The sequence below is a fragment of the Nycticebus coucang genome, chromosome 7 (assembly GCF_027406575.1).
Source record: "Nycticebus coucang isolate mNycCou1 chromosome 7, mNycCou1.pri, whole genome shotgun sequence".
Taxonomy (NCBI): domain Eukaryota; kingdom Metazoa; phylum Chordata; class Mammalia; order Primates; family Lorisidae; genus Nycticebus; species Nycticebus coucang.
This window is the reverse complement of record NC_069786.1, coordinates 76490483-76518197: the sequence shown is the minus strand read 5'-3', so window position 1 is coordinate 76518197 and position 27715 is coordinate 76490483. Positions and strand designations below refer to the sequence as shown.

At 41.6% G+C, this 27715-nt stretch overlaps 1 protein-coding gene across 1 annotated transcript in view; it reads left to right on the top strand.

Moving 5' to 3' along the window:
• Window positions 1-2002: 2002 nt before the first annotated feature.
• Window positions 2003-27715, top strand: part of ZNF385B (zinc finger protein 385B) — a 459310-nt gene continuing 433597 nt past the window's right edge. The window contains exon 1 of the mRNA XM_053596741.1: window positions 2003-2235. The gene's annotated coding sequence lies outside the window, so the exon portion shown is untranslated. The remainder of the gene's footprint in view (window positions 2236-27715) is intronic.

Below are 27715 nucleotides of genomic sequence, written 5' to 3'. Positions count from 1 at the left end.
TTTTAGCTTACTGTAGTTTCCATACTGCCATACAGTTAGAAGGGAGGCGCTGCTATTGTTTCAGTGCATGGGCCCCCAGAGGCCTTAATCCTGCCTGGGCTGAGGACACAAAGTTAGATCACAGGTGAAAATTTGGGAGTTGTCTGCTTGTATGTATTTTATGCTTCTTTCAGCTGTAAGGAAATGCAACCCTCAAATTATTCTTCATCCTGAGTCTTAGCTATAGGTGATTAAAAATAGAGAGGAGAGAAGAATATAGCTGCAGTTTGCAGGACATAAAAAATGCACATGCTGCTAAATTGTGCAAACCACAGGGAACACTTCTCCCAGGTGTTCCACTCTGCAAAGGTTACTCATTTGCCTCCAAGTGCAATCCAAGGTGTTGACTGGAGGCCTTAAGGAGCCCTTACCCTTTCTCTGCAACTTAAAATCCTGGAGATTCCAGTACTTGTCTGAGTTCAATGGCAATCACTGTGATAACCACACTGTTCCCAATTCTGAAGTGTTCCTCTCCCGGGAGGCTTTGCTTCTGGAATTCCTATCTGCTAAAGTTTCAGTTTACTGACCTTCAGGGACTCATGAAAGACTCGTTTTCAGTATAACCTTTAATAATGGGAAGAGACTTTAAGATTATAATCTTTTAAAACATAATTTAAGCAATTATCATGACTTATATTGTTTTGGAATACAATGATTAAATGTTGGTGCTTGCCTTTTACAGCAATTTCAACTAGGGTACAGTTTTAAGAATTATCATACCCGTCAGTATCTGTCCTTAGTAATAAGTGAGACTGCCTACCTGGGTGTGAAGATATTTGGACTCTAAAAACACAAAACTATAAACTGATTTATGCCCTTTCTCACGCTGGTACCTTAGGTGTGCTGGCACTTGCCATAACCCTAAATTCCAAGGTGGCCCGGAAACACAACTGTTGCTTTAGAAAGCTAAAGGGTGGTTTGCGTGTGAGTGTCAGATCTCAAGCCCACTCTGGAGAACAGGCTGTGGCTGGACGCTAAGATACTTACTCTGGACTATGCCAAGACATTAACAGCTGCAGGATTAATTATTTAAGGACTCGGTGTCAATCATATGAGAACCAAAAAATAATACTTTAAAATCATCTTGTAAAAAAAAAAAAAAAAATCCCTGTTGTAGAACACTGCTCTCTTGCCATCATGGCTTCAACTTCTCCCCCAAGAAGTAATTTCAGAAAACTGCTCCTTTAAAATGATTTTTTCTTTTTTCTTAAATGTTTTCTAAGTGCTTTCCTTTTCAGATGCAAGCACCTTGGGCACGTTTGCACTGTTTTCAGAAGATGCCTTCCCTACGTCAGGGTAACCGATGGCATTTTTATTTCTGAAAATTTAAACACGAAAAAGAAACCCGGAGGAAAATGACCCCCCGCCCACGAGTCTTTCAGATCCGCAGCCAGGCTGCGATGCCTTCCGCGCCGCGGGCCTTCCTGCCTCGGCCAAAAATGCCCAGGCTACTCGCTGTGGTCGGCGAGCCCAGAGCTGGTCAAGAGGAAAAACAAATACTAGTTGGTCTGCCTATCTCCAAGAAGGGAGTTTCACTCTGGCTTGACTAATAGTCGAGACATCTGCCGCACCGCGCGGCTTGGCTTCTCGGTTTTGGGACCTCTGCCATTGCCAACAATTTCTCGAGGGACGCAAGCCCGGGGCTGAGGACGGCGCTGGACCCCGTCGTGGGGACCGAGCCTCCTCTCCCTCGCGGTGCGCGCACGCCTGGAAAGGCGGGATTTAAGGCAGCGATGCTGCGGGAGGCTCTGCAGTGTCAACGAGCCCCCGAACGGTCCCGCCTCGTTCCCCCGTGTGTATGTGCCTCGCAAGTGTCTGCTTGGTAAACCGTCACCGCTTCAGGCGCGAGAGTGGCGTGGGCGCGTCCGAACCAGGCCAGGGGGCCGGGCGGGCGCACCCCGCGGGCCCGGGGCACACGCCCCTCACCTGGGCGAGGCCGGGCGCGCAGGCGCTCAGCGCGGGGGCCGCGGCCCGGCGCCCCAGCCCCGCGCGGGCAAGAGTTGGACAGTTCCGGGGCCGCGCCTGGCCAAGCTGTCGCCGGCGCCACCTCCACTGCCGCCGCCACCGCCCGGGCTGCAGCAGCTCGCAGGAGAGCGTCTGCGCGAAGCCCCAGTGCAGCCCTGGCGGGACAGCCGCAACCAGCAGAGCGTGAGCAACAGCTTCCCGACCGGAGCAGCCACTGCCCCGCGCGCCGAGGTAAGCTCTGGGCGCCCAGCCCAGCCCCGCGCCCCCGGAGCGGCGCCGCCTTCCTGCCCGGCCCACGCCCTCTTCCGCGGAGCGAGCGGGCACCTGGGCGCGCCGCCCCAGGGAATGGCCGGGAGCCCCCCACCCTCTCCCCATAGAGTTTGCACTTTGTCCAGCGGTCCCACTTGTAGATGAGGCGCCCGGGCGCCGCTCCCCAGGCTGCAGAGGACAGGCTCCTGCGAAGCCCTGGAGTTAGGATTGGGTGGTGGAAGCCAGAGGAGCTGAGGAGTCCCTGGGGTAGGCTCTGGTTCCCAAGGACGGATGGGGCGGACGGAGAAGGGGAAAGGACGAGGAGGAGAGTGCCCCGCTGTGGTTCGCCGCAGCGCCTTTGCTACCTGAGCTGGGAAGTTCGGGTTTTTCTGTTTGTTAAAGGGAAGCGGGTAGTTTGGGGACAGAGGTATGGGAGGAGGCTAGCAGTCGAAGCTTGGGGTACCGGGAGAGTTCTGCAGCTGAAGGAAGGTGAGATGGGGTGATCAGGCAGAAAGGAGGTCCCCAAAGTTTGTACTTCCTGGGAGCCCTGAGAGGCGGCCTTGGCTCCTAAACGCTAGTGAAGGTGTCAGCTTAGGGTGGGAGGACACTGTGGGACTGCGGAAGGGACGAGGAGCAGGGAAGGGGGAGGACCATCTGTTTCTCCGCTGTTCTGTGCGGGGGCCCGTTCGGAGAAGAGAGAGCTGGCAGGACGATGCTTCCCCGGAACGCTTCCTCAGACTCTGGAGGACAAACAGTTTTTATGATTAACCTGGATGGGGAGTGCTGTGGGTCCTTCAGGGAAAATAAATTGCCAAGTCCCCCCACCCCATGAATGCAAAATAAACGCAGTTTTGGAATGCTCTCAAAAGTTCTTGAATTGGGGATTATCTTGCTTCATTTTCTTCCTTTTCATACAGCCATGAGGTTTGTAGTTCCTTTTGGTTTTGCTTTGCTGAGGAGCAACACATAAAGGTGAATGCAAACTTTGTCAACATGTAGCAATAGATGTTCAAAGAGAAGGAACAAAGTATTTGCGCTGTAGGGCCCTACTTAAAGGGTAGAAACTAGGAAACTGCAGCTTCCACGCAGTTCATCAAACTAGGGGAAACACATTTATCTAATTAAAGGAAAAAAGCCTTTCCACAAAGTCAGTATGCTACATCTTAGATAAAGGTTTTGGCTGGAAGGAACTTCCCTAAATGTGTCAAGGTCTAATTTCACCGGTTTTCAGAGTCTTTAATTTTATTTTGATGCCATATGTGCACTGAGCGTATGCCGCTTCTTCCCTGTGATAGATAAAGGCCTTGAGAATGGAAAATACTGCATTGCAAGTTATGTTGTTACTCGAGGCTTTTAAGATGAAAAAAATGTTCATCTGATCAAAGTGTTGGTTGTTTTTTCAGATTCTGTCTTCCTATAAATTATTTGTGGATTTATAATTCACACTCTTACCCTTTTCCAAAAGTGATCTGAGGAAGCTTGGGATGACAACCACAAATCAAGTAGCTATTCTTGTAGGTCTCCTTGACCTCCCTTGCATGCATTTATAGTGAATGCTTTGGGGAAGGTGAATTCTCCCAGTAAAGGAAACATTATTTTCCTTTCTGGAATCATCCCGGTGATATTAATACTTTGCAGTGTAATTCTTTAAGTACTTACCTGCATTATATTATTGTACGTTACATAAGTAGTCATCTCTTTATAGAAAGTTTAATAACCACTATCATGTATATTAAAAATAATGTCAATGTTCTACAGCGTTTTAACAGATTGAGAGACCAAAAAAGAGGACAGTGCATTTAATGTATCCGTTTTGAACTGAGGCAGAAAGGAAACCAATGGAGGTGTCTCCTCTAGGGTCAACCTGGGAAGGAACGTTCATTATTACTTGTCACCCAAACACAGCCAATTAATGAGATCTATCAGGAGCTGGTGGATAACTGCAAAGTACAACCATTTTATGAGGATCTATCAAAGTATATCAGGTGCTCTCAGCATTCTTTTTCTCAGGCAAGTGACCTGGCACAGAGGGGAAAAAAAAAAACCCTTGAAAACAAACCATACTGAAAGGTGAAATGCCTGCACAGAATAGTGCTGTGTGGAGTTAGGCACTGTGAAAAAGACAAGGCTTTTAAATCGTTGGATTAGCCACCACTCAATCCCCCTTAGACATTTTCTTCCCCCTGAATGTGAAGATACCATTGTTTGATTTTTAACAGCAACAATTTATATTAAAAAAGAAAAAAAAAACCATGAGCAATTAGCTAACTTCTCACAGGAGTGACTGCTTCGTTTGTGGGAATCTTTCTTTGTTCACAGAAATAAAGAGCAAAATCGGCTTTCTGCTGTTCCTATAGGATTCTAAGTCTTCAAAGGTCTAAAGAACAGTGAGTGTGTGTGCCTGTCCCAGTTTCCCATGGCTTTTTATGTGCTTCTGGTTTTATATTCTAACCCCTCCACACCATTTCATTATCTCTGTTTTGCCACCCCCTGTTTCTGTCACTATTCCGCCTGTGTTTCAATGTGGTCTTGTAACCTTTTCTTCATTATTTTTTTTTTTTAACTCTGGGGATTTCTTTCGATTTTTGTTGCTGTATAGATTATAGATTATCTCCTTTTATGCTCTTTAGTATGATATTTTTTATTCAGTGGTGTCTTTTTTTATTAGTGCTAAATTATTTACCCCTAAAGTGACATCCCAGCTCTGCTTTCCCTCTTAAATTTTATATTTACATTTCAAACCACCTAAGAGAGTCTCAGGTGCCTCAGCTTCAATGTGTCTAAGCTCTAATTAACATCTTTCTCCAAATGAACAGAGTGATGCTGTGTCTGTGTGTCAGTTTTCCCTAGCCATTGAGGACCTTCCCAGTGACTTTGCTTTCCACGTGTAATTTGCAAACAAATCTATAGATTCCGTCTCCACAATGCCTCGTGATGCCTGCTTCTTCATCCTTCTATTCCCCTGGCGATTGTCTTTGTTCAGTCTTATCTCTTTCTAGAGACTGCCAAGATGCTTCCTGACACATTTCCCATCTCTAACCTGTCCATTTTCAATTCATTTAACAGTGGGTTTTTCAGAGTAAGCTTCTCAAGTCAGAGCCACTTTCAGTCACCGCCTATTAAACTTTTCCCCAGCCCCAGCACCTGACCAAATGACATGTAAACCTCTTCTCAAAAAGTTAAAACTTTCTGCAGTTCATCCCCCAAAGTAGCTCTGCGTTTTTACTTTGGTCTCATTGATTGATCCGCTCATTCATTTATTAATTTAATCACTGAATATCTGAGTGCCTCTATACCCCCGGCACAGTTCTGGGTTATAATTTCAAAAGCACCCTATGTATTGGCTCAGCGATACAGTTCAAAGTTTATTTTTCAGTGTTGGTACCCACTGTTGAAATATAATCTTATGTGGATACAGTGGGGCCCCAGAAATCCCACTGGCCTCCTCTCCTGACCTTCGTCATCCTGAGTCATCTCAGGACTCCTCCTCAGTCAGGAGTCTGCTGGAAACAGTTTGACACTGCTCTAGACGAAAGGCAGTGTTTTCCTCAATAAGTGTTTTTTTCTGAGTTCTGCATCTTTGCTTAGGCTAGTCCCTCTGCCTGGGAGAGGCCCCCTCACTTACCTGTAACTATTTCTACCTGTCAGAGAGTCAGTGCAATTGCTGCATGATTCCTGATCTCCCTGTGCCCTCCGACTTCTGCTCCACCAAACCCTGTTACGTTTTGCTTGACCTCTTCCCATTGGAACATGAGTCAAAGTCTTCCCTTCCTATAGGTGTTTTCTGCATTCTACCCCAAGGGCACTGCACCAACCTTGCCTAACCTTATACCTGCATTTCCTGAAATACCCAGCTCAGGGCCGGGCATATTGTCAGACCTCAACAAATAATTTAATTAGTTGGATTGACTTCTACCAAGTTGGGACACTTCTTGAGTCCCAACTTGTGCAATAACTGTTTTTGTTTCATAATACCTTAATTTGGTTTTTCTTAAGTAGAGCCAGTGCTGCTTAAACTTTAATGTGAGTGTAAGTCATTAGGAAATATTATTGAAATGAACATTCTGGTTGAGCAAATCTAAGATAAGGCCTGCCATCCTACTTTTCTAACAAACTCTCAGGTAATTTTGAAATAGCTTATCCTTGAACCACACTTTGAGCAGCAAGGCAGTAATGGTACTTAACAGGTTGGGAGGTTCTGGCAGTCCCTGTCTCTGCCTGGAGATTTCCCCACAGTTAGTGTTTGTTTCAATATTACTTTCTATTTTAAAAGTACTGTAGGCCCGGACATGGTTTCTAAAGCTGAATGGGAAGTTTGTTTATTCCCTTGGTATTTTCTCCTTGTTTTACTGCTCCATTATTGCAATTGCTAGTTCTCCCTACTGTGTTTTTCTCTGGCCAGTGCATTGCCTTGTTATATATTCCTTCTGCTTTCCCCATTCTTTGCAGATTGTGGCTGTTCTGCTTTCTCATTTTGCTTTGATTTTTTTTTTTTTTTTGCTTGCTGGTTCTTGAAATTCTCTTCAGGTGCCTTGGCTGACTCTCTGCCCCACCTGTTTTCCTACTGCTTCCAAAAATTTTCAGTGAAAGGAGCACTGAAATAGGGTGCAGGAGACTCAAACTCTCGTCTGCCTTATTGCTAGCGTGAGATTTGGGGCGAAGCTGTCTCTTTTCTGGGCTCCTCTAGCACTTGTGGATGGAGGGCGTGGGTTACACAACTTCCTGGGTCTACTGCAGCACTGAGGTGCCATGTGGAATCTTCACGTGAGGCCGAGGGAGCAGGTTGAGGGAGGAAACACAAAGCGCCTGATGATGCTGGAGTGCTGGATGCCCCCGTCTGCCGTTCCTGTTTCAGGCTCCTGTTCTAGATAAACAACTTGAACTTTCTTTGTTGTTCTCACACTAATAATTGGAGGAGAAATAGTCCTATCTCTTAAGGAAATGAATATTCCTTGGCATCACCTTATCCAGTTGTTTTCAGCCCTGGATTCACACTATAATCACTTCAGGAGCTTAAAAAAAATAGTGACACTCTTAGTTCATATCTAGGGAATGGTTAATTTATTAGTATTTTTTAAATCTCCCCAAGTGATTCTAATTTCACCCCAGGTGGAGAAATACAGTATGTGGCCTGTAAAGGCATTGTAATGTGAGGGTTAAGAACATAGCATTGTTCTGAGTCCAACTGTGGCTTAGCCACTCACTAACTCTGAGAGCTTAGGTGAGAGAGGGGTTGCTTAACTTCTGTGGGCCTCATCTGTGAATTTGTTCATCTGTGAAATGGGTTGACTTGCTTGTTATGAGAAGAGTATGACATAATGTCTGTAGAGCCAGCACTGTGCAATTGTGGTTGTTTAAGAAATGAGTTGCTTATCATGATAATCATTCTATTACAGATTACACTCCCTGAGTCAGTAAAAGGTTATCTTGTCTTGACTGAGGTAATGTTCTTCTTACCCCCTGTTCAGCTTCAAGTATCCAGCACCGTATAATCAGTTTGAAAGGAAATTAATGAGCATATTTTTCATAAGTCAGTGAAAAAATATAGAAGAAACATATATATTAATAAGAAACAATCAGCCCTGAGTTTTTGATCTGCTTGCTGCCACATCAACTTCATGGTCTCTTAAATAGCAGAGATGGATTAAAATCCATATATACTGATACAAAAAGATGACCAGGCTTTCATACTTACGAGGTGAGAAATGACATTAGTCTTTTAGTAAAGACAGTCCTCTCATCAACAAATAAAAAAGATCAAAATTCATGGACCTAAGAGCATTTTATTTTGGAAATAAATATGAATGTACAGAGCATTTACTTTTCTGATTTCATAATGGGAAACGGAATTTAAAAATAAAGAAGAAAAGCACACCCAGAGTGCTATCCCGTGCTATGCAAGCTAACACTAATCAACTTTCTCTTTTCTTTTTGGCCCAGATTCTGAAATACTCATTATGATACCCTGTTTCCCCGAAAATAAGACAGTGTCTTATTTTAAAAGCACACCCAGAGTGCTATCCCGTGCTATGCAAGCTAACGCTAATCAACTTTCTCTTTTCTTTTTGGCCCAGATTCTGAAATACCCATTATGATACCCTTGTTTTCCCGAAAATAAGACAGTGTCTTATTTTAAGGTGTGCTCCCAAAGATGTGCTAGGTCTTATTTTCAGGGGACGTCTTATCTTTCCTGTAAGTAGGTCTTATTTTCGGAGGATGTCTTATTTTCGGGGAAATGGTATTATGTTATCATTTAATCAGCAAAACAAAGATTAGGTAATGGACAGAATATTAACTAACGGCCCCTATTTCATATTTTTCCCAATAAAGGGGTGCTCTGTAATTCCAGTGGGCCTGGGTAAAGGCCAATCATCATTATTTTTTAGGGATTGTCATTCTGGTATCCTTTGTGTGCAAAATAACTGCAGATGAATACCATTTCCTATTCTTTTCTCTTAGCATAAAACAATTTCATTTCTGCATTATTTACATTTTGACCAGGAAGCATACTTTTATTTTCCAGTTAAATCCCCACAGCCTAATGTTTATTTTCCACAGTATGATGAAGTGTACTTCTTTATAATACAAGAAGATACGATGAAATTTTAAAAAGTACTTTGAGCTGCACTAAGGCCCATTGTGAGAGATAATGAGCTAATTCTTATAAATATTTGCTTTAATTTACTAGTGTTAAAATTGTGTAAAATTCTACAGAGAGCTGTGATTTTTGATGTGTATTAGTTAAAATAGCCCATCTGATGGGTAGTCTCTTATGTAAGGTTTGTGTAGTCCAGAGGCCCGGGCTTTTAGTCCTCTTACACTGATTTCAAACCAAGTTCAGATTGTAATCCTTCTCATGCTTACTAGATTGCTGTTCCTGTGAACTATTAGGTAAGGATATGGAAATGAGTCCTATTTGGTCAAAGACAATCATTAAATCATCATTGTATCTATAGAGTTAAAAATGATTTTTGTGCAAAATCTTCACTGATAAACTGAAAAAAAAAATGAGACCCAGAGAATTTAGAATATTTAAAATTTGAGCCTAGGGAAATAAAACATTGTAAGTAAGGGCAGAAAACTTCTACTACTATTAACACTAGCATTTAAACTTCATATAAAAATTATATGGACACTGTGGTGTTCTTAGATTTGATACTTTGGAGGGGGAAAAACATTTCCTCACAGGGAGAGGTTTTACTTTACACATTATGAAAAATCTAATGCTTAGAATAAGAATACAAAGAATTAAATATCATTGTTCGCATACGAATATACATACTTGTATACATCCATGGGCATTGTGATTTTATATATATGAAATATTTTTATTTAAATAAATTGGTCATTGCATACGTTCTTAGATATCTGGAAATGAGGATGATAATATATATCTCATTCCTATATATGTTGGAAGTAGTAGAGCCTAAAGGTTAAATTAGACTCTGGAGTTAATCGACTTTGTGGATGCAAATTCCAGCTCCTCCACTTATTAGCTACGTGGCTTTGACTAAGTTACTTCTCCATGCCTTAGTTTCCCAAATCTAAGAGATGATAAAAGCATCTTTCATGGAATTGTTATTGATAAAATGAGTTAACACACCTAATACCACAACGTTCTTGGTACCTACAGTCCTCACAGGGGTAACCGTACATGATACAATTTATTAATGTCAAACTTCACAGGTACACTGATTTCTTTGCCAGGACAACTTCTGCACTTCTGATTTTTGAGTCTTCAGTTTTAAATTTATTGGGTATATTTCAATGATACATATTTTTTGTTTTCTCATATACTTTTCCTTGTTTACTTTAGAACAGTGATTCTCAACCTTCCTAATGCCGCAATGTAGTTTCATTGTTATAAAGGGGTTGTGACCCACAGGTTGAGAACCGCTGCTTTAGAAGAATTCAGGAAGTGAAGGGTAATGGAAGTGTGGACTTGTGAGCACTACAAGGACTCTTACATATTTGTAACCATGTAAAGCACAGGTGGATTTTTACTAACCAAATTTGTAATGTGTCTTCTAGGACTTTGGAAAGACCAAGTAGCTTACCACAGCTTCTTCACGAATGTGCTTTCTGAACTTGGTCCGCATATGTACACCTGGAATGCTTGAAAGTGACCCAAATTAGGGAGTGATCCAGGTGAAGGAGCCAACTTACGTAAACAGAGTGTGTGTAACAAGTGCAGACTCACTGGTGGCCAGTCTTTTCTCAGGCACCTGCTTTATAGATGGATAGTCACCTTTTCTGGGCTCATAGGCGTTTAGTACCTGAATTGAATTTTCTAAGTTGGGATTTATAAAACCAAATAATTGGTATGAGAAAATTATCAATTTCAAGAATGCTGAAGAGTTGAAGTCCATATATACCTCATTACTTTATGTGGGATTCTTAATGGTCAACCTACTTTCATAGGAATAAAATCTTCAAGAGTCAGAATGTGGAAAGTGGTTCCTTTTTTGCATGGTCTTCTCTTTCTGTCCCAAGCCTGTTGTCACTGGGCTGGTTCTAAAAACATCTCTTGGAATTTGGCAGATGAAAGAAACCCTAGGAGCTTGCTAAAAGTGTAGATTCCTATAATTCACCCTTGAAGGCTCTGACTCACCAGGTCTGAGATGGGGCCTAGTAATGTAGATATTTTATAAATATAAGACCACTAAAGATTAGTGCTAGTTCTCAACTGGGGATAAATATCAGAATTACCTGCAGTTCTTGGGAAAAGTCCAGCAAAATAGGCCAACTTCAGTTCTCCCATGCTACATCAACCACAGGACACTCCTTCCTTGAGGAACCCATCCTGTGTGGATGCTGTAGATCCAGGTTGTGGTCTCTCACTGGCTACTCACTGACATGTACCCACAGGTTTCAGTCCACTGCTGTTTTGCATGCTAGTGTGAGCCACTGGACACCTGCATCAGTGTCCATGTGAGCTCACTTGGAATATATGGGTTACAGGGCCCAAACCTAATACTATAAAACCTAAATGGAGGTGGTGAGAGGTAAGGTCCTGGAGCCAGCATTTTTTTCTTGACTCCCCAGATGATAATTATCGTTGGACAGGGTTCTCTAACTATTGCTTTATGGGGTTTAGCCTTTGCCTCCCTGGCTTACAGTTTCAGACAGTACCAGTGGTTTTTGTAACCGCTTCAACAGCACTGACCAAAGGGTCAGACTCCCCTGACTACTGAACTTCAGCAGTGTCTCTTCCTGTGCACGTCTCCGGGATTCTTCCTTCTCTGCATCCTGGGAGCAGCCATTTGTCCTGTCCTTGTGGTTTTATGGTGGGAAACAACAGGTTGCTTCCTCTATGGCTTCTTCCTGTCTTTCCTTTCCCACAGCTGCCAAGTAGAGACCGAGATGATTGTGCCAAATGTACAGATGTGGTGGCACACATTCAAGCTGCTCCTGTCCTGGCAGGGACCCCTTTAAGCCCTTTCAAATCCTTGAATTCTCCATTGCCTCACTGTGGATAGCTTACATAAGCAAGGTTTAAATTTGTCAGGAATTTCACAGGCTCTTAGGTCTGTTGTCTTCCTCTTATATTGCATTGGAAAAGGAACAACATAATGTACTCTTGGCTGGCGTGGGTCACTTGTAATCTGAGCTTTAGGAATACTTGCTTCCTGAAATAGTGTTTCTGAATTATCAGGAAATTATCAAGATTTACAGTAAGAAAATTTGTTTACTGTGTATGTGTAACAATTCTGAGTCTTCAGGATGTGTACTTTAATGGATCCATTTAGAAATGAAAACTATAGAATTTTTTTTGCAGTTTTTGGCTGGGACCAGGTTTGAACCTGCCACCTCTAATATCTGGGGCCAGCACCCTACTCACTGAGCCACAGGCGCTGCCAAAAAAAAAAACTATAGAAAATTTTAAGTTGCTAGATAAAGAAATGAACAAAAATGACATTAAAATTCTTAAGCATTATGTTATGAACAGCCCTAATGCTTATCATTGATGATTTTAAAATCCAGCAATGGTTTTCTGTTTTGTTAAATAAGTCCTTGTTTATCAATAAAACTTCAGAGAGTGATTGAGGAGAAGGTGGCATAAAGGTTGGCAGGTCAGCATCTCCTTATTTATAGGGTTGTGTCATGATTGAACCCTTTGTTCAGCACGATTTAACCTCTTAGATGCCAGCTTTTTTCTTCATCTATCAGGGAAGGTTCAGTGGTTGCTGAAGGCAACAGAGGTTAGTGAAAGTGGGTTATTGGCAAAAAGGTATACCTGGTATAACCAACCAGATTAAAATGTGGGAGGGAATTATGCATATAGGACATAACAATGGCTAGACCTTATAAATCTTCTCAAGAGGAAAATTACTGGTCATATGGCAAGTTTATTTTCTAACATTAAGAAAAAAAATTAAAATGCAATATCTGAACTGCTCCCTCGGGCAAATTATGGTGGTGATTTGAGGAGCTCTCCGTGGGATAGACTGTTAATAGTCTGGAGGGCTTGTGCTTAATTGGGAAGGTCATACACTAAAAGAGCTTCTTGAACTAACCCACTTCTTCGTGTTTCTCAGGCCAGGCCAGGAGAAAGTGTTCACTAGGATCACGATTTCAGCACTGGCTGCAGCCACTCCAAGCAGCACAGCAGGATGAAAGACACACAAAAAAACTTAGTTAATCTCTCCCCCCCATCCATGGCTGCTGCTTCTTAACCCTCTTTAGCAAGAGGACAGGCATGTGCCTCGCCATCTGGTGTCAGATAAAAAGGCTTTGAACAGACATGGTACTTGCCTGCAAACACTTGAAGGGATGACGTGTGGATAAGGAAGTATTTTTATTTTCTGAAGTTCCAGCAGGCACAACCAGATTTAATGGGTGGGATTATAGGGAGGCAGGTTTCAACTCAACATGAGAAAGAACTTTCTAACGATTTAAACTGTCCAATAATGGTATGGCTGCCTTTAAGTTTTATCCTCACTATAGTTGAAAGGATGTGGTGAGGGAGGGGATTAGCCACCAGAAACAATACAGAAGGAATTCCTACATGGAGTGGAGCCTCCGTGGTGGATCTGATCATGACAATCTGCCCCCTCCTTGGCATTACTGGTAAAATAACTCTGGGGGAGGGAGATGTATCCGGAAAAGGTAAGGGAAGAGGTATTCCTGAACTCCTTAAAAGATGAAGGAACAACTGATTCACCTCCACCCCCTTCCAGCTTTTTATTATTTTTCTAGATTTTAAGCACATTGTGCATACGGAGCATCTACTATGTGCCGTAACATTATCTTTTTTTTTTTTTTTTTTTTTTTTTTTTCCTTCTTTTTTTTTTTATTGTTGGGGATTCATTGAGGGTACAATAAGCCAGTTACACTGATTGCAATTGTTAGGTAAAGTCCCTCTTGCAATCATGTCTTGCCCCCATAAAGTGTGACACACACTAAGGCCCCACCCCACTCCCTCCCTCTCTCTTTCTGCTTCCCCCCCCATAACCTTAATTGTCATTAATTGTCCTCATATCAAGATTGAGTACATAGGATTCATGCTTCTCCATTCTTGTGATGCTTTACTAAGAATAATGTCTTCCACTTCCATCCAGGTTAATATGAAGGATGTAAAGTCTCCATTTTTTTTAATGGCTGAATAGTATTCCATGGTATACATATACCACAGCTTGTTAATCCATTCCTGGGTTGGTGGGCATTTAGGCTGTTTCCACATTTTGGCGATTGTAAATTGAGCTGCAATAAACAGTCTAGTACAAGTGTCCTTATGATAAAAGGATTTTTTTCCTTCTGGGTAGATGCCCAGTAATGGGATGGCAGGATCGAATGGGAGGTCTAGGTTGAGTGCTTTGAGGTTTCTCCATACTTCCTTCCAGAAAGGTTGTACTAGTTTGCAGTCCCACCAGCAGTGTAAAAGTGTTCCCTTCTCTCCACATCCACGCCAGCATCTGCAGTTTTGAGATTTTGTGATGTGGGCCATTCTCTCTGGGGTTAGATGATATCTCAGGGATGTTTTGATTTGCATTTCTCTAATATATAGAGATGATGAACATTTTTTCATGTGTTTGTTAGCCATTCGTCTGTCGTCTTTAGAGAAAGTTCTATTCATGTCTCTTGCCCATTGATATAAGGGATTGTTGGCTTTTTTCATGTGGATTAATTTGAGTTCTCTATAGATCCTGGTTATCAAGCTTTTGTCTGATTGAAAATATGCAAATATCCTTTCCCATTGTGTGGGTTGTCTCTTTGCTTTGGTTATCGTCACCTTAGCTGTACAGAAGCTTTTCAGTTTAATGAAGTCCCATTTGTTTATTTTTGTTGTTGTTGCAATTGCCATGGCAGTCTTCTTCATGAAGTCTTCCCCTAGGCCAATATCTTCCAGTGTTTTTCCTATGCTTTCTTGGAGGATTTTTATTGTTTCGTGCCTTAAATTTAAGTCCTTTATCCATCTTGAATCAATTTTTGTGAGTGGGGAAAGGTGTGGGTCCAGTTTCAGTCTTTTACACGCAGACATCCAATTCTCCCAACACCATTTATTGAATAGGGAGTCTTTCCCCCAAGGTAAGTTCTTGTTTGGTTTATCGAAGATTAGGTGGTTGTAAGATGTTAGTTTCATTTCTTGGTGTTCAATTCGATTCCAAGTGTCTATGTCTCTGTTTTTGTGCCAGTACCATGCTGTCTTGAGCACTATGGCTTTGTAGTACAGACTAAAATCTGGTATGCTGATGCCCCCAGCTTTATTTTTGTTACTAAGAACTGCCTTAGCTATACGGGGTTTTTTCCGGTTCCATACAAAACGCAGAATCATTTTTTCCAAATCTTGAAAGTACGATGTAGGTACTTTGATAGGAATGGCATTGAATAGGTAGATTGCTTTGGGAAGTATAGACATTTTAACAATGTTGATTCTTCCCATCCATGAGCATGGTATGTTCTTCCATTTGTTAATATCCTCTGCTATTTCCTTTCTGAGGAGTTCATAGTTTTCTTTATAGAGGTCCTTCACCTCCTTCGTTAGGTATATTCCTAGGTATTTCATTTTCTTTGAAACTATGGTGAAGGGAGTTGTGTCCTTAATTAGCTTCTCATCTTGACTGTTATTGGTGTATACAAAGGCTACTGACTTGTGGACATTGATTTTATATCCTGAAACATTACTGTATTTTTTGATGACTTCTAGGAGTCTTGTGGTTGAGTCTTTGGGGTTCTCTAAGTATAAGATCATGTCGTCAGCAAAGAGGGAGAGTTTGACCTCCTCTGCTCCCATTTGGATTCCCTTTATTTCCTTGTCTTGCCTAATTGTATTGGCTAGAACTTCCAGCACTATGTTGAATAGTAAAGGTGACAGAGGACAACCTTGTCTGGTTCCAGTTCTAAGAGGAAAAGCTTTCAGTTTTACTCCATTCAGTAAAATATTGGCTGTGGGTTTGTCATAGATAGCTTCAATCAGTTTTAGAAATGTGCCACCTATGCCTATACTCTTCAGTGTTCTAATTAGAAAAGGATGCTGGATTTTATCAAATGCTTTTTCTGCATCTATTGAGAGGATCATGTGATCTTTATTTTTGCCTCTGTTAATATGGTGGATAACGTTTATGGACTTGCGTATGTTGAACCAGCCTTGCATCCCTGGGATGAAGCCTGCTTGATCATGATGAATGACTTTTTTGATGATAAGCTGTAATCTATTGGCTAGGATTTTGTTGAGAATTTTTCCATCTATATTCATGAGTGAGATTGGTCTGAAATTCTCCTTTTTGTTTGGGTCTTTTCCTGGTTTTGGTATCAGGGTGATGTTTGCTTCATAGAATGTGTTGGGGAAGATTCCTTCTTCCTCAATTTTTTGGAATAATTTCTGCAGTACAGGAATAAGCTCTTCCTTGAAGGTTTGATAGAATTCTGGAGTGAAGCCATCTGGACCAGGGCATTTTTTAGTTGGAAGCTTTTTTATTGTTTCTTTGATCTCAGTGCTTGAAATTGGTCTGTTCAGGAGGTCTATTTCTTCCTGGCCAAGTCTAGGGAGAGGGTGTGATTCCAAATATTGATCCATTTCCTTCCCATTGTCAAATTTCTGGGCATACAGTTTCTGGTAGTATTCAGAGATGATCTCTTGTATCTCTGTGGGATCAGTTGTTATTTCCCCTTTATCATTTCTGATTGAGGTTACTAGAGATTTTACTTTTCTATTTCTAGTTAGTCTGGCCAATGGTTTATCTATTTTATTTATTTTTTCAAAAAACCAACTCCTTGTTTCATTAATTTTCTGAATGATTCTTTTGTTTTCAATTTCATTGATCTCTGATTTGATTTTGGATATTTCTTTTCTTCTACTGAGTTTAGGCTTAGATTGTTCTTCTTTTTCCAATTCCATAAGGTCTCTTGTGAGATTGTTGATGTGCTCTCTGTCTGTTTTTCGAATGTAGGCATCTAAAGCGATGAATTTTCCTCTCAAAACTGCTTTTGCAGTATCCCACAGGTTTTGGTAGCTTGTGTCTTCATTGTTGTTATGCTTAAGGAAGTTAGTGATTTCCTGTTTGATTTCTTCCTGCACCCATCTGTTATTCAACAGAAGATTGTTTAATTTCCATGCCTTTGGATGGGGTCGAGCATTTTTGTTAGAGTTGAGTTCCACCTTTAGTGCCTTATGGTCTGAAAAGATACAAGGTAAAATTTCAATTCTTTTGATTCTGTTGATATTTGTTTTGTGTCCCAGGATATGATCAATTTTGGAGAATGTTCCATGGGGTGATGAGAAGAATGTATATTCTTTATCTTTGGGGTGGAGTGTTCTATATGCGTCTATCAAGCATAATTGTTCTAGGGTCTCATTTAAATCTCTTATATCTTTGTTTAATTTCTGTTTAGAGGATCTGTCCAGCTCTGTAAGAGGTGTGTTAAAGTCCCCTGTTATGATGGTATTATCAGATATCATATTGCTCAGACTGAGTAAGGTCTGTTTCAAGAATCTGGGAGCATTTAAATTTGGTGCATAGATATTTAGAATTGAAATGTCTTCTTGTTGTAGTTTTCCCTTGACCAATATAAAGTGACCATCTTTGTCTTTTTTGACTTGAGTTGCTTTAAATCCACATGTATCTGAAAATAAGATTGCAACTCCTCTTTTCTTCTGAATTCCATTTGCCTGAAAAATTGTCTTCCAACCCTTGACTCGGAGCTTTAATTTGTCTTTTGAAGCCAGGTGTGTTTCTTGCAGACAGCAAATGGATGGCTTGTGTTTTTTAATCCAGTCAGCCAATCTATGTCTCTTCAGTGGGGAATTCAAGCCATTAACATTTATGGAGATAATTGATAAGTGTGGTAGTATTCTATTCGTCTTATTTGGTGAGAGTCCATTGCTTAGTTTTATCTTTTGCATCAGTGTGGAGGTTAGGTTCTGTCCTTTGATTTCTGAGTTCTTACTTTGCTGCTGATCCATTGTGGTGGTCAGTGTGCAGAACAGGTTGAAGTATTCCCTGTAGAGCTGGTCTTGTTGTGGTGAATTTCCTCAATGTTTGTATATCCGTAAATGATTTGATTTCTCCATCAATTTTGAAGCTTAGCTTAGCAGGGTACAGAATTCTGGGCTGGAAATTGTTCTGTTTAAGTAGATTAAAGGTAGATGACCATTGTCTTCTTGCTTGGAAAGTTTCATTAGAGAAGTCTGAGGTCACTCTGATGGATTTGCCCCTGTAGGTCAACTGGCGCTTACTCCTGGCAGCTTGCAGAATCTTTTCTTTTGTCTTGACTTTGGACAGGTTCATCACAATGTGTCTTGGAGAAGCTCGGTTAGAGTTGAGGCGACCTGGGGTCCGATAGCCCTCTGAAAGCAGTGTGTCAGAATCTTTGGTGATGTTTGGGAAATTTTCTTTTATAATATTCTCTAGTATGGCTTCCATTCCTCTGGGGCATTCTTCTTCCCCTTCTGGAATTCCTATAACTCGTATGTTGGAACGTTTCAAAAAGTCCCATAATTCTGACAGTGAACGTTCTGCTTTCTCTCTCTTCTTTTCTGCCTCTTTTACTATCTGAGTTATCTCAAAAACTTTGTCTTCTACCTCTGAAATTCTTTCTTCTGCATGGTCTAACCTGTTGCTGATACTTTCCATTGCATCTTTAAGTTCCCTGATTGACTGTTTCATTTCCTTCAGCTCTGCTATATCCTTTTTATATTCTTCATATCGTTCATCTCTGATTTGATTCTGTTTTTGGATTTCCTTTTGGTTATTTTCCACTTTATTAGCAGTTTCCTTCATTGTTTCCATCATTTCTTTCATTGTTTTCAACATGTGTATTCTAAATTCCCTTTCTGTCATTCCTAACATTTCTGTATAGGTGGAATCCTCTGCAGTAGCTACCTCATGGTCCCTTGGCGGGGTTGTTCTGGACTGGTTCTTCATGTTGCCTGGAGTTTTCTGCTGATTCTTCCTCATGAGTGATTTCTTTTATCTGTTTCCTTGCCCTAATTTTCCTTTCACTTCCTCTTGCTCTTTAAGTTCTTGTGCCTGTGGACTAAGGGTTACAGGACCAGAAAGGTGAGAAGGTTGAAGAGCAAAAAAGGGATGAAAGAAAGGAGGACCGAGTGATAAGAAAAAAAAAGAAAGATAGAGAAAGGAGAGGGGGTAGGGATAAGGAATATTGACAAAAAGAAGAGAGGCACAGAAAGAGGGAGACAGGGCAATATAGGTGTACAGTAGGGTACTTTGACACAACCTTAAAAAACCCCACCTTCTGGGGGTTGGGTGCCCAGTTGGGTGGTTCCCTTGAGGTCAGCAGCTCTTTGCTAACCTGGTCAGACACAGTACCCCACCTCCACCAAGTAGAGAGGAAAGACAAAAATGCTATAAATCAAACTAAAACAAGCAAACAGAAAACTTTATGGCGATAAAATTGGGTGAAAAACCAAGTGATAGCGGTAGAAACACTAGCAAAAATGAAGTTGTAGTTATTAAAAAAGGCAGCAATGGGAAATTATAATTAAACTAGAAAAATTGAGAAAGAAAAAGGGATCTGTATGGAAAAGATTGAAATTGAGAAACAAAAGAACATCAACAACGTCAAAATAAACAAACAAAAAAACCCAACCAAACAAAAAAAAAAAGAAAAAAAAATACACAACCAAAAACAAAGCAGTTTGTATATGTTGTTGAATATTGTCTGGGCAACACGTGGTCTTTTGGGGTATGGGATGTTAGTCACAGTTCTGATACGACTGGAGGCTGCTGATTTCTCAAACCCCAGCAGGTAGACACCCTAAATCTCTCTTCAGCCCACTTAAAAGGCACTTTGAACTTGTAAACTTGCTGAGCAGAAGCTTTCCCAGCTTTCTCGCTGGAATCGCTGCTGAAGTGGCTATCCACTTACTCAGTGTGCCAAAACCGGTCTCACTCTGCCCCTGAGGGTTAGGGCTGCAAGGCGGCTCAGACCCCACCCTTAGGCTACTTGGTTGCTGGGTTATCAGCTCCCACCCGTTTCTAGCTCTGCTACCCTGAGGGCGGAGCTTGCCGGGGCAGATCACTGACAATGGATCCGTGTGACCCACCGCCAAACACTATTAGCTCCGTCTGGCTCAGCGGCTCAGACTGGGGCCCTAGACAACGGCCAAAGTTCTCCGCACTCCCACTCAGGCCTTCCCCAAGGCAGTTCAACTCAGTGCCAAGTCCAAGGACATCAAAAGAGTTCACAGGTAAGGCCTTTCTGGTTTGCAGTCTCGCTGCTACTGAACTTACAGTTGTGGGCGGGTTTAGACGGGTTGAACACACGCGACCACTTGCCGGTTTTCCACTGTTTTAGTCCTCCTCTTGGGGTCCAGAAGTCTCTCGCTGACTCCCTGTATCCTCATAGGGGTGATGATAGGTAGTTCCCACCAGCCAGAGATGCCTGGAGTCCTATCTCCCCAGACTCACGGTGCCCAGATGCAAGGAAGCTGTTACTCGGCTGCCATCTTGCCCCGTAACATTATCTTATTTACTAAGCAAAGGCATAAACTCCAGTGTGTCCTGTCTTAGTCTGAAATCTGCAGCTGTGTGCTGGCCCTCACATGGGGGAAGCTTGTGGTCATTACAGTGACTGCTCACACACCAGGCTGCACACTGTCATGCCTGAGCTAACCTCCTGATACTCTTTCTGTGTTACTAAGACTGTGATATGTTTGTATTGATTTCTCTCACTAGAGTGTAAGCTACTTAAGGCCAGTGACTTATTTATCAAATTAATGACTATGCAAGTGTCTGGGAAATAGTAAATAATAATGTTTATTGACTGGATTTTTGATTATTCCTTCCATCACATTCCTTCCCCCAAAGAAATACCTGGGGTGACTTTTATCCTCAACATAAGCAATGAAAAGGAAACATTGGAATATTCTTTCTCTTCCTGACATTACCTCTCCAACCTGAGTCACATTCTAATTACTTATCCTATCCATTCTATTTTGGGGGAGGAGGGAAAGATAATGAAGAGAATGAGGACAAAAAAAATCCCTAAAACTAGACAAGGGAAAACCACCATTTATAGGACTCTTAGCAGCAGGATGCGGGAGAAGTCTTCCCCTTGCTGTTACCTAGCTGTGTGAATGGAGGCTAGTCCTCTCTGTTTCTTTCGAGATGATTTTGGGAAACTCATTTGATCTTAAATTCTGCAATTTGTAATCTCCTTCTCCTTCCAAAGTTTCCTGGTGTCCTTTTCCTCTAGAGAGTTTTCCCCCAGCTAACCACGAAGCCAGACTGATGCTGATAGGGGAAGCACTGGTAGGCTTAGGGATCTGTGTGGCAGGTGGCATTGAGATAGGACTGTGTCCTTTCTGATCTGACACATCCAGCTAGAATAAGGCCCTGCTCTGTGGCTTTGGCAAATTATAAACATTTCTTTTTTTTTTTACTTTTTTTTTTTTTATTGTTGGGGATTCATTGAGGGTACAATAAGCCAGTTACACTGATTGCAATTGTTAGGTAAAGTCCCTCTTGCAATCATGTTTTGCCCCCCATAAAGTGTGACACACACTAAGGCCTCACCCCCCTCCCTCCATTCCTCTTTCTGCTCCCCCCCATAACCTTAATTGTCATTAATTGTCCTCATATCAAGATTGAGTACATAGGATTCATGCTTCTCCATTCTTGTGATGCTTTACTAAGAATAATGTCTTCCACTTCCATCCAGGTTAATACGAAGGATGTAAAGTCTCCATTTTTTTTAATGGCTGAATAGTATTCCATGGTATACATATACCACAGCTTGTTAATCCATTCCTGGGTTGGTGGGCATTTAGGCTGTTTCCACATTTTGGCGATTGTAAATTGAGCTGCAATAAACAGTCTAGTACAAGTGTCCTTATGATAAAAGGATTTTTTTCCTTCTGGGTAGATGCCCAGTAATGGGATTGCAGGATCGAATGGGAGGTCTAGGTTGAGTGCTTTGAGGTTTCTCCATACTTCCTTCCAGAAAGGTTGTACTAGTTTGCAGTCCCACCAGCAGTGTAAAAGTGTTCCCTTCTCTCCACATCCACGCCAGCATCTGCAGTTTTGAGATTTTGTGATGTGGGCCATTCTCACTGGGGTTAGATGATATCTCAGGGTTGTTTTGATTTGCATTTCTCTAATATATAGAGATGATGAACATTTTTTCATGTGTTTGTTAGCCATTTGTCTGTCATCTTTAGAGAAAGTTCTATTCATGTCTCTTGCCCATTGATATATGGGAAAATTATAAACATTTCTAAGCTGAGGATTCTTCTCCTGTCAAATGGGTATAATACTACACACCTCAAAGGATTGAAGGACTCAATGAGATAGCACATATTGTGTTTTTCCTGGGCCAGAAACATAATGAGCTCTTGGAAAGCAGTAGCTTTATTATTTGGAAATAGCCCCCTCTCTTTCTTCCTCTTTTCTCCAACACTGGAATGACACCCACACACAGGTCCTAAAGAAGTTTTCTTGGCATGGGTTTTGTTGTGCTCTTGAATATCATTTCTACTCCATCTAGAATTAGTAGAGGGCAGTCGAGGTGCCTTCCTGGTAAAGCGTTCTCCTACGTGTACCATGGCTGAAAGTGCGGCACATTTCACAGTGGGTGGGAATATATTTATTTTTTGAATTTGCATAGAAGAAACAAATACTACTGAGAAGACACTGAAAATGGAGGAGAGGTGGTATATCATAAAACTACACGATGTATCACAACCAAATCAAGATGCCTTTATCTGAAAAGGCTTTGAGCAGTAGTGACAAAGCAGCTCCTGAGCTTGACAGTAAATAGACACCTTATAAAAATTTATGACATTTGGGTTGCAAATAACAAACTGCACATACTGAGTGGAAGCACTCTTATTAAGATAATTTCATCTTTAAGTCTATTGTCTCCATATCACCTATAATAGAAGCTCATACTAGGGCTAAGACACCTCAATAGCCTGTAAAATTTTATGTGGGTTTGGAAAAGGATATTAGTTTTACAAGATATTTTCTCATCTCACCAAATTAGTTATTTAAGACATTGTCCCTGGATGTAAAATTTTAGGCCCGAGTAAATTTGTACCTCTGAGACTCTGTGTAGCCTGCTAGCAGAGTGGAAATGGAGCATAATAAATCTGCCCTGAGCCCATTTCTCTCCGTATAGCTCCATAATTCATTCTTTGCTTGGTACCCACGACTGCTTTTTCACAGCTAATCAGTCTGCATCCAGGTGGTCTCCTTCTGTGTGCAGTACATCCTCCTTGGTCCAGACCTCGCCTCTTGGCATGCTAGCTGCTCTTAGGCTTCTTTTTAGAGCTTTGTGCCACCTCAGACCCTGTATCCAAGCTGTTCATGATCATATAGCAGTCAGTTACTCTAGATAGAAGGTGGCCTACTTGTTAAAGTAGATTTTTAAAAAGATACTCTGATTAGAGTGAATTAAAATAGATGATAGTGTCTCTAGAGGGCATCTGTAGAGTCAATGACTATTTCAGTTATTCTTTCCTAACGCTCCTTTGAGGGGACAGAAGAAGGGTGACCTGTTGCCAATGCTCCTTTATTCCATTCCCTTCCGCATCATCCGTGATTCCCTGTTGCTCCTCTGGCTTCTCTCCCTCTCCCCTGGTTCAACGTTCCTTTGGACCAGTGGCACTACTCCCACCACCTGCTGCTGCAAAACCAAGGGTGGCAGCAGGTGATTTGTGAGGAACTTGGGAAAGAAGGAAAGACATAGGGAAAACTTTCTCCAGCAGAGAATAGAGACAGTCATACTAAACTTGGAATTAAATACATGGTTTCTTGTCCTATTTCCATCCTTAATTATTGTTGTGAGATCAAGTGAGGAATTTATCTTTCTTTTCTTTTTTTCTTTTTTTTTTTTTTTTTGAGATAGAGTCTTACTTGGTCACCCTTGGTAGAGTGCTATGGTGTCATAGCTCACAGCAACCTCAAACAAACTTTTGGACTCAAGCAATTTTCTTGTCTCTTCCTTCCAAGTAGCTGGGACTATAGGACCCCAACACACGCCCGGCTATTTTTTTAGAGATGAGGTCTCACACTTGCTCAGGCTGGTTTCGAACCTATGAGCTTTGGCAATCCACCCGCCTCGGTCTCCCAGAGTGTCAGGCTTATAGGTGTGAGTCACCGTGCCCAGCCTTGGATTTATCTTTATTGGCTGTCATTTTTGTCATGTGTAAAACATACAGGTAGGAATAGGTAAATTTTAAGGGAAAATTATATGAATTATGAATTATTTAGACATGGAGGTAGGACCTCTCTTCCTCCTTATGGTTTCATTTAATAATTAGGTGTTTTAAGAATAATCTAATCAAATCTGAGGCTTTGAAAGAAGAGTTTTCAAGAGGATTGTGCTTCCCAGCCTGGTGTCATCTGGGCCACACAGAAGTAGCCTTTGTAGGTGACCAGTTGTGGCTGGTCAGGGGGCAGGCAATCTGGAGTAGTAGTTTGATAAAGAATAGAAGAAGAGAATGCACAGGAGGACATGAGTCAATGGCATGGAACTTGTCAGTCTCTGAGGAAGAGCAACTTCCTCAGAGAGCCTTTGAGTTCTTGAATTATTTTAAACACTTTTAATTAAAATAGCTTGTTAAAGTTTTTAGAATTTTGCTTTCACCTACATTTATCCATTCATATTCTCTTCAGTTCCCTGAATTTGGTAAGAAACTCTATTTCTGGCCTAGTTTTGTAGAAGAGGTGACTGAAGCACTGAGAAGTGACATAATGTGCTCCAAGTGGCACAGGTCAGTGGTGACAGGGCAGCACTGGTGTCTCCCTGAGGAACATGGACTCCTGGCTGCTCAAAGTAGGTCTATAGACCAGCAGTGTCAGCATCACTTGGAAGCTTGTTAGAAATGCAGAGTCTCAGGGCCCACCTTAGACCTGCTGGAGCAGGGTCTCTGCTGTAAACCTTCAGGTGTTTTGTTTGTACGTTAAAGTCTGAGAAGTACAGTGGTCTGGTAGAGCCTCCTGCTACACTGAAGGTTCTCCTCTGTTTCGTGCTGAGTACAGGGTCGGGCCGTCTGGCTTCACCAAGAGCCTAGTCTGTAGAAGAGAAACATGCTTGAGGTAACTTAGACAACTGCCTGAACTTTGTACATGAAATAAAACAGGAGTTATTATTTTTTTTTCTTTCCCATGCAGGTGGCAAGGTTTTTTAGAACCATACAAATAGATAAGCAGGATACGGAAAGCTTGTGTCCCTGAAAGGCCTTGTACCTTAGTCCTGGGAAAACTCCTTTCTAATATTACCATTTTGTATCAGCAAATTCTCATTTGAAAATATGCAAATGTAAGAGCACAATCAGGCAATATACCTGATCAAACCTTTCAGTGATTACAACAATTCAACTTAAATCTTGCACATCTGTGTCTGAAATGACTTCAGATGCCAAGGCTGTTGGTTCCAAATTCTGAAAATAGCTACTCCAGATGCTGTACATGAATATGGCTTTCAAATGTAAACATAAAAGTAACTGAACAGTACTAAATTTGGGACCTAAGAATGCTCTAAATTACTATTTTGGTAGTCAGCAAGTCATCAGCTCCTCCGAGGAGACGACTTTCCATAGCCAAACAAAAGCACTACATGTACTCAGGCCCTACCATGTGCCGGTGTGCCAGCGCAGAGACCTAGTCCAAGAGGAGACTCTTTGAAATGTTCTACTGATCTTTCATCATCTTGCAAAAGAACAAGTTGGCTTTGAAAGAGTACTTCCAGCCACACACCATGACAACTCTCGAGAGTGTCAAAATAATCAAATGGGACAGACAATAGTGACTCATTTTGCCTTAAGATACCCAGGACAACCTTACGCATACCTTGCATTCTAGGACACCTGGTATCGAGTTGTAAATATGGGATAGTGGATGACTTGTTCTTGTATTCCTTAGGAGGTCTCTGGGGTCCCCCAAATAGGGAAACTCTTGCCCGTTTTCCTAACAGGACCATCTGAAAGGTTCATCTATGCACTTGTTACTTTGCACCCACAAGCCCAGAAAATGGAGCAAGGGCTGCAAATCTTTACAAATATGGTTTGACAAATATGATACATGCGATCTGTGTATTTCTTTGATATGAAAGGAAGATGTGACATGCCCTTTTGATGATGACTTTATCTTTGATCCGTGTCCCTATTAATTTTAGTGGCACTTGCTCTCAAATTTACAGGCAGATCAACATTTTTGTTCTGGCTGAGTACCTTGGGTTGAACTGCCTTTGCTAACCACAGCCCGCTGACTGTACTCTTTAGACTGCATTATATTATGTCACCTTATGTATCCATAGTTCTTTTTAATTTTTTCTCTTGCCTGTCTTATATCATCATCCTCAACTTACTGAACTGTAGCCAGTCAGGTCTCAGGACTCACCAAAGAATGGAAGTGGGACAAGGCAGGCAGCATATTTAAGTAAACACATGTTGATAATTTGTTGTCAGAGCCCACTATCGATATAGAGAAAAGTATTCTATACTGGACTATTCCTGGTTTATTCTTCTGGGCATCTAAGAACATGGCCACCGAACAGCTTCCTTGCATCTGGGCACCGTGAGTCTGGGGAGATAGGACTCCAGGCATCTCTGGCTGGTGGGAACTGCCTATCATCACTCCTATGAGGATACAGGGAGTCAGCGAGAGACTTCTGGACCCCAAGAGGAGGACTAAAACAGTGGAAAACCGGCAAGTGGTCGCGTGTGTTCAACCCGTCTAAACCCGCCCACAACTTCCACAGGCACGAGAACTTAAAGAGCAAGAGGAAGTGAAAGGAAAATTAGGGCAAGGAAACAGATAAAAGAAATCACTCATGAGGAAGAATCAGCAGAAAACTCCAGGCAACATGAAGAACCAGTCCAGAACAACCCCGCCAAGGGACCATGAGGTAGCTACTGCAGAGGATTCCACCTATACAGAAATGTTAGAAATGACAGAAAGGGAATTTAGAATACACATGTTGAAAACAATGAAAGAAATGATGGAAACAATGAAGGAAACTGCTAATAAAGTGGAAAATAACCAAAAGGAAATCCAAAAACAGAATCAAATCAGAGATGAACGATATGAAGAATATAAAAAGGATATAGCAGAGCTGAAGGAAATGAAACAGTCAATCAGGGAACTTAAAGATGCAATGGAAAGTATCAGCAACAGGTTAGACCATGCAGAAGAAAGAATTTCAGAGGTAGAAGACAAAGTTTTTGAGATAACTCAGATAGTAAAAGAGGCAGAAAAGAAGAGAGAGAAAGCAGAACGTTCACTGTCAGAATTATGGGACTTTATGAAACGTTCCAACATACGAGTTATAGGAATTCCAGAAGGGGAAGAAGAATGCCCCAGAGGAATGGAAGCCATACTAGAGAATATTATAAAAGAAAATTTCCCAAACATCACCAAAGATTCTGACACACTGCTTTCAGAGGGATATCGAACCCCAGGTCGCCTCAACTCTAACCGAGCTTCTCCAAGACACATTGTGATGAACCTGTCCAAAGTCAAGACAAAAGAAAAGATTCTGCAAGCTGCCAGGAGTAAGCGCCAGTTGACCTACAGGGGCAAATCCATCAGAGTGACCTCAGACTTCTCTAATGAAACTTTCCAAGCAAGAAGACAATGGTCATCTACATTTAATCTACTTAAACAGAACAATTTTCAGCCCAGAATTCTGTACCCTGCTAAGCTAAGCTTCAAAATTGATGGAGAAATCAAATCATTTACGGATATACAAACATTGAGGAAATTCGCCACAACAAGACCAGCTCTACAGGGAATACTTCAACCTGTTCTGCACACTGACCACCACAATGGATCAGCAGCAAAGTAAGAACTCAGAAATCAAAGGACAGAACCTAACCTCCACACTGATGCAAAAGATAAAACTAAGCAATGGACTCTCACCAAATAAGACGAATAGAATACTACCACACTTATCAATTATCTCCATAAATGTTAATGGCTTGAATTCCCCACTGAAGAGACATAGATTGGCTGACTGGATTAAAAAACACAAGCCATCCATTTGCTGTCTGCAGGAA